This window comes from Aquarana catesbeiana, linkage group LG08, assembly GCF_042186555.1.
Source record: "Aquarana catesbeiana isolate 2022-GZ linkage group LG08, ASM4218655v1, whole genome shotgun sequence".
Lineage (NCBI taxonomy): Eukaryota > Metazoa > Chordata > Amphibia > Anura > Ranidae > Aquarana > Aquarana catesbeiana.
Genome location: NC_133331.1, coordinates 270192641 through 270199999, shown reverse-complemented (window position 1 = coordinate 270199999; position 7359 = coordinate 270192641). Strand labels below are relative to the sequence as shown.

Genomic DNA, 7359 nt, shown 5'->3' with positions numbered 1-7359 from the left:
CCAGCTAAATGCAAATATTGGCTCCCTGGACTACACATCCCAAGATGCTTTGCTTTACTTTTAGAACTCTATCTTCAGGATTTGACAGCACAGAGTCCAGGACGAACACTAGGAGAGAACAGCTTCACAGCAGCAATGCTTCACAGTGTCTCCTGACAATGCAGGCAACATTAGCCAGCTCCTGGCTACTTGCTGGGTTTTTTGCCTTCCTCTGGATAAACTGTAGGTATAGGATTATATTTATATATATATATATATATATATATATATATATATATATATATATATATATATATATTGTATGTGTTTTTCCCCTTTTATTGGTTGAACTAGATGGACTGGTGTCTTTTTTCAACCAGACTAACTAGGTAATTATGTAATATATATACTGTAATTATGCACATATGTGGCAGTATGCCATTAAAACCCACTGCCTTGCTGTCACCTATATGTGTGCAGCTAACATAAAATGGATAAACTTCTGAAAACCGGGCAAAATATAAATTAACACGGAAAGGCAAATAGTTTCTAAAAGCTGCCAGCATGAAAAATTGCAGGATCTTGATGTGCAACAGTGTTTTCTCAGTATTTGCCTTTCCATGTAATGAATACTTTGTCCAGATTTCAGAAGTGACAGGTGAGAGTGTGACTGTACAGTGTGGGACAGATTCAGCGGCAGATACTACTGGACTCTTATTTCTTCTTACCTGATTACTCCATTTCCTCCATCTCATCTCTGTCTTCCTCAGGGGCGGCTGGCCAGCAAGCAGCACTGGGGGCCAACCCATCTTTCTCTTCTCTTCTCACTCCCTGGCTGGACTCTGGAGTGGATTCATATGTGGTGGGTTAATGGTAGTAGAATAGATGGGGTACTGGGGGTTCAGTCATGCCAGTCCCTATTGGTTGAAGCAGAGGGATGGAGGCAGCACAACTGCATTATTCCTGTGTCCCTCCTCATGCTGGGCCTAGGGTTGGTAAGTATGAATGCTACCCTGAGCCCTGCCACTGCTGGGAACAGAAATGGGAAAACTTTTTATCCAAGGAGAGTCTTCTGAAAGAGGGGTCTGTCCCCAGAATCCAATCACTTTCTGGGACCAAGAAAACTTTATTGCAACAGCAAGTCACATACAAAGTTGGGTTTTAATGTGCCGGTCACTTTCCTTTAAGCAAAACTGGTTGAACACTTAAACAGGAATAACTAACTGTCCAAAATGACTCCATGCTACTGTATATAAGGCAAAGCATACATTTGGGCTGGAATTCCTCTTAAATTGATTTTAGATTAAAACTGTCTAAATATGAGCTCTGGAGGTTACTAAACTGCTGAATGGGTGCTGATATTTGTCCTACCTGGAGGATAGAAGACAAATATTTTAATAAATACATGTGGTATCAGGTATGTGTTCCTAAGAAAAATGTGACTGCTAAATGTAATTTTATTTAAAACTTCTGTTTACTCAACTTCCTTTTCTTTTATTATATAAGCCAACCCCGTTCTTTGTAGAGTAGACCTCCACCGAAGTCTTCCAGCTGTCTACATTCTCATAACCAACTGAACCACCCGGTAAGTATATGCTGGAATGTTGTTATCTTATTTTTATTCTTAATTTAATTATTGATAAGGAAAGAAACCTTGTTTTCAAATTTCAGGTCAAATTTAAATTACTCCTGTTTTATTTTGATTTTAAATGATGGCAAGGTTCCTCATATCATTTTCTTCATTATTGCTTTTTTTTAGGTAATTTATTTTTCCACGTTTCTTTAACCTTTAACTGCGTTTGAGGAATCCATTGTTTCGCTATACTAGTTGCTAAATGGGTATGGTCAACCAAAAGTGTAAAACACCTTTTCTTAAAGAAAGAATGATTGCCTATCATGTCTGTATGACTTTATATATATATATATATATATATATATATATATATATATATATATATATATATATATATATATATATATATATAGTGTGTGTGTGAGAGAGAGAGAGAGAGAGAGAGAGAGTCCAACGGTCTCAAACCAAAAGAGAATATATAAAAGAAATGTGCTTTTAAGGTGGTGGTGCCCACAGATATATTAAGTTATGTCACATAAATGCATCAATCATTTTTATACAGATATAAAAAGTTTATCATTTAGTACATATAATATTTTATATCAAAAAGAGAAAACAGGGCAACTGTAGGCCCATATATATATATAAAAACACATTTACGTTTTAAGAACATATCAGACAAAATATCACACGTGTTACATGGGTTCTGCCAAAATGTTTCGTGGTATACGCCGCTTCTTCAGGGCTTTATTATCTGTGTGTGAATCAAAACATCTAGAGTATTGGATGTTGGAGCTAGGGGGATACCATAACCGAACACTTCACCTTGCTGATGTAGTGCATAGGCAGGACCCAATCATCACATATATTATCTGAGTGGAAAATTGACAGCATAGAGCATATTCGAAGATTAAGGTGCAGGACTCAGGGCAAAAGCCAAAATCTGTATAAGCCACCAACAAAGACAAAGCCACCTGGTGTAGATAGCATTCAATCCAACGTCATCAAATCCGTTATGCAAAAGAGGTCAGTGCAAACCCTCGAGGCACCAGGGATCTCTGCAGGGGATGTCTGGGTCTCCCGAGAGCCCATTACTCCAGCCTCTAGACTTTTATTTATACCAATGTTCTTAGTGATTTATTATGATGTAGATCTACACATGTGGACTCTTGTAGGCTCTCTAGGCTGTATTTAGCTTAATTGTTAAAATTCAGACAACGCTTAGTCAAATAGCTTTTTAATAGAAACATATCATATACTTGTTAAATCATATTACTGTAATCCCCATGTATTGTTCTTGTGCATTCAGTATATTCTCTGACTTGTGAATAATTCAGTTAGAAAGTCTTTTATAAAAAAAAAAAAAAAAAAAGCACAAATGTCTCTTCTTTTCCTGGTTAGATTGGGTTTTTGGCTCTAAAGTTCCTTCACAGCTCGTAGTGGGGTCCCGTAATAAATACCTGTTGGTATGCTGATTAGTGGTGCTTTGGTTACATTTATTTTTGGTACTTCTTAAACTACCTTTAAGGATGGGAAATGTTTAAAGATAAAAGGCACTTATTTAATTGTATCAAAATCAAAAATGTGTTTAACAGTAAATTTTACTTAGTAAGAAAATAAAAAAAATATATAAAACCTACGGAACATAAATAGTAGAAACAAAGATTTTTTGTGTAAGTCAGTTTTATGTGTGCAGATATGTGGAAATGTGTGTCAGAGTGTTAAAAACAATTTTAGTATAGAGCAGATATATTTAGCACATGGTGTAGTTCAAATCTTTCTTACCAGCCAACCAGTAGAAGAGGGGGATGGGATATTGCTCTTCAGTACATAGCAAAACCCAAAACCAGCCCTAGACGGTTCAAATCTTGTCCAGTTTACCAGGAACCAACCGAGATTCCAGCCATGTATGGACAGGCTGAATGTACCCAAGTTGACCAATCGATTAACTTGTGTACAACCAGCCTGCCAGATTTTACATGTGATTATTGCTAGCAGCTGTTTAAGCCACTATCAATAATAACTGTGTTCTCCCAGCAGGGGTGACTTCCCACGCTCCTTCACCGGGAGAACACAATGGCTCAGTGGGAGGGATTCCCCTGTCAACACTCTCTGTGTCAACACCTGTGGTTGCAGAAAAGAAATTTGCTCAATTTATGGCCAGCCTAACATACTTTCACTGAATTTCAATATCAATCATTTGATTCAAATATTTTTATATATTCTAATATAGTTATACACCAGATATTATTATTTCATTGTGTGTGCCCTTATTAGGAAATTGTACAGTAGAAAGATTGCATTCATAAGTCATATTCCTTATAATGAACAATTATTTTCACATAATCCTAATAGTCTCATTTCCTTCTCTCCAAACCTAGAATAAATTAATATCACAGGGACAATTATCTGGGGACTCATCCCATTCCTACAAGAAAAACCCTAAAGAAACAATTAGGCTTCATGTACACTAGCAGCTCCTAAACTTGAGTTTAGGAGCTTATGGCGTTTTTTGCCAAAGCTCCTAAACTCAACTCCATAAAAGCCTATGTGTCAATGTACACATAGACTTTTACCAGAGTTTAGGAGCTGCTGTGGTTAGGGGAGCTACAACCTCCCTCAACCTCCCTCACCTGAACGCAGATGAATTACTTTCAGGATAATAGGAATGTTTTGACCGCCGGCCACGGGAAAACACAAACCATGGCAAAATCGCAATAAAACTGTGGCAAAATTGTGTCGCAATTTTGCTGCGTTTTGCATTTTCCCATGGCCAGCAGTCAAAGTAGGCAGTGTGTATATGAAGCCTAAGTCTAGTTAGTAAAGCAGATTCATATACAGTTAAATTAATTTCACTCTAATATCCTTTGGCACTGCTTGGGTGAGGGCCAGAGTGGGTAGACAAGGTGAGACAAAAGTTATCCCTGTTTATGATAGAAAGCCCTGGAAATCATAGATAATGGGGATTGGAATGCCGTTTTTTGTGAACCAGCCCCAATGGCGTCTAAGAACCTGCTGTGATATTCCTTTTGTGGGATTGAGGAATAAGATAGACCCCTTAATCATTGTTTTAATTATGAGTAGCCAGATCCAGTAAAGTCTGGGAAGCATCAAGCAAATCCATTAAAAAAAAAATATGATGGATTAGAGCAAATGAACATTGGACCTTTTATAATATTGGAACAATTTTTTTATTTGAACCTAACATCAGGGTGTTCCATGTTATTTTTTTAACATGTTTTCACTTTTGTTTTCTTTTTCTTTCCCATGTATCCAAATTATCCGCAGAGCCCAAAGATGTTCACCTTGAAAAAATCCCTGTTACTCCTTTTCTTCCTTGGGACCATCAACTTATCTCTCTGTGAGGAAGAGTAATACCCCGTACACACGGTCGGATTTTCCAGTGGACATTTTCCATCGGATTTTCCGACACACAAAGTTGGAGAGCAGGAGATAACATTTTCCGACAACAAAATCCGATCGCGTCAATTCCGACCGTGTGTGGCCTGTTCCGACGCACAAAGTGCCACGCATGCTCAGAAGAAATTCCAAGACGGAACAGCTCGTTCTGGTAAACTTAGCGTTCGGAATGGATACAGCACTTTCGTCACGCTGCAATGTTAAAAATGGTTTAATACAGCGCACTCTCTTCTTCTTTATAATGTGACAAGAATTAAGTAGTTTTGCTGCTCATATTCACACACACTTCACACAAAGTTTTATTTTTGTTTTTTTATTGGGATTCCCTGAATATATTGTTATTAGTTGTCACATCTGACAGAATTTTTTTTTTATTTAATTTTTTTTGGGATTTTAAGCCTTTTTTTTTTTTAATGTTTGAATTTTTTCAAAGGCTGATCTTTGTTCAATGTTATTTTTATTTTTACTCCAGAATATTTTTGTGTGTGTTTTGTGTGTCAAGTTACCCCAACACCATTGATATCTTTTATTATTTAATCTCAAGGAGATTGTTTGTTGTTGGTGTCCTTTGTTCATTTCACATTGTATATTTGAAATGTACCTGAATCCTCACAAACCAACTGTCCCTTTTGAAGTAAAACACATAGGAGAGTATAATTCAAAAAAAAAAATCCTTTATTAAGGGCTCAGAACCAAACAAAGAGGGAGGCAACACTGGATCAACAGGAGAAATTAGCGAAGCCTGGGACCCCCACGGCAGACATCAATTCTTGAACATCAAAATTGGTGGCCTGAGGAGTCCATATGTAAGGGAGGGCAGTCTGGTCCAGAATTCGCAGAGATCCAGATAGCAGCAGATGACATCTGTGTCCCCAGGCTGTGGTACCACAAGAGGCTGCATTTTTTGGCCGACCAGACTGGATCCAGGGTCCTCACTTTCTGGTCTTCCTTTCACGCTTCCTTCCGGGCTGTGGCTGTGCAGTTGGAGATGTGGCAGGAGGAGGAGTAGGACCTGGAGGAGGACTGAGAGGACCTGGAGGAGAGGGAGGACGAGGAGGAGGACCTGCAGGAGGAGGAGGAGGACCATCGCAAAGGTGTGTCTGAGCTGTCATTTGGCCCCTCATACCTTTGTTAAGAGCCTCCAATATGAGGGCCTCACACATGACTTGTTGGCCCTCCTCCATCCTTTGCATTTTATATGCAATGACAGCAGCAATGTCCTCCTCCACGGTCTGTCGTGCTCCCAGGACCTCTGTAGCCCTCCAAAAGAGTCCTCCGGTAGCCTCCTCTAGGGCACTCCTCCTACTGCCACTTTCTCTTTTCAGGGGGGTGGAGGGACCTGCAGATCAGCCAGCCGGCTCGGCCACCTCCTGGCTGAGACTTCCCTGTGTATGAAAAAGGGACATGGTTGTAATGTTTTGCTTCATCAATCACAATCCTAAATTAGTACTCCAAACTAACATCTAGTTAACATCATTGATTGGACAAGCAGAAATATTTAGAGGAATGCTATACCTGGCTCAATCTGGGCTCCTCCACATGTTGCCTGGAAGGCCCAGGTTGGGCGTCAGAAGCCTCAGCCGGGGGAAAGGAAGCGTGGAAGGAACACTGGAGAGGGATGGCCTGGGTTCAGTCTGGCCTGCCAGAAAGTGCAGCCTGTCATAGTACAACATCCTGGGGACATAGATGTCATCTGCTGCTCCGGATCTCTGTGAATCCAGGACTTTCTTGTGCTCCCTTAGATATGTGCTCCTCAGGCCACCAATTAAGATCTTCAAATAGGTGATGTCTGCCGTGGGGATCACCTGCTTCACAATTTCACACAATTGCACCAGTGCTGCCTTCCTCTTTGCTTGGTTCTTGTAATGGGGGTGTTTAATCTCCCACAGACAGGGCAGCTCCCTTAAGATATCTATGAATACTGACATGAAGTCATTGTCTTTCACTAAGATATCCATGTTCACTGCAAGACACAACACAAGACAAAGCCTAATGTCAGACAAAACTCTCCTAATCTTGTTACTATATAGGCTTCAATGTAGAAGCAGTATAGGCACAAGTTTGTCTCTTACCTTCGTTCTTACGATCGGCGCGTCCAATGCTCCTTCATCCGCTCACGGATCGTACGTAATACGCACGCGTGTTACGCTTTATACACACTGCGCATGCGTGTAACTCCGCCCGCCCCTGACGTTCTTTCTAGTCTATTCCCCGCCCCTTTTCGTTCGGCGCAGTGGGGGAAGAGCACATGGCGGAGTCACAGCAGGTGCGTGCTAATTGCAGGAACGAAGAGGAGGAGGAGGAAAGCCTGGATCTGGACACGTCCCGATCCAGAAGGAGACGCTTTAAGGCCACAAATATGTCCTTTGGGGAGATGTTGGAGATGG

At 40.2% G+C, this 7359-nt stretch overlaps 1 long non-coding RNA gene across 1 annotated transcript; it reads left to right on the top strand.

The window, feature by feature from the left end:
* Positions 1 to 602: 602 nt before the first annotated feature.
* Positions 603 to 4936, top strand: LOC141106479 (uncharacterized). The gene is made up of 3 exons (XR_012235724.1): positions 603 to 637; positions 1486 to 1564; positions 4841 to 4936. It is a non-coding gene; the product is annotated as an uncharacterized lncRNA (long non-coding RNA).
* The last annotated feature ends 2423 nt before the right edge of the window (positions 4937 to 7359 follow it).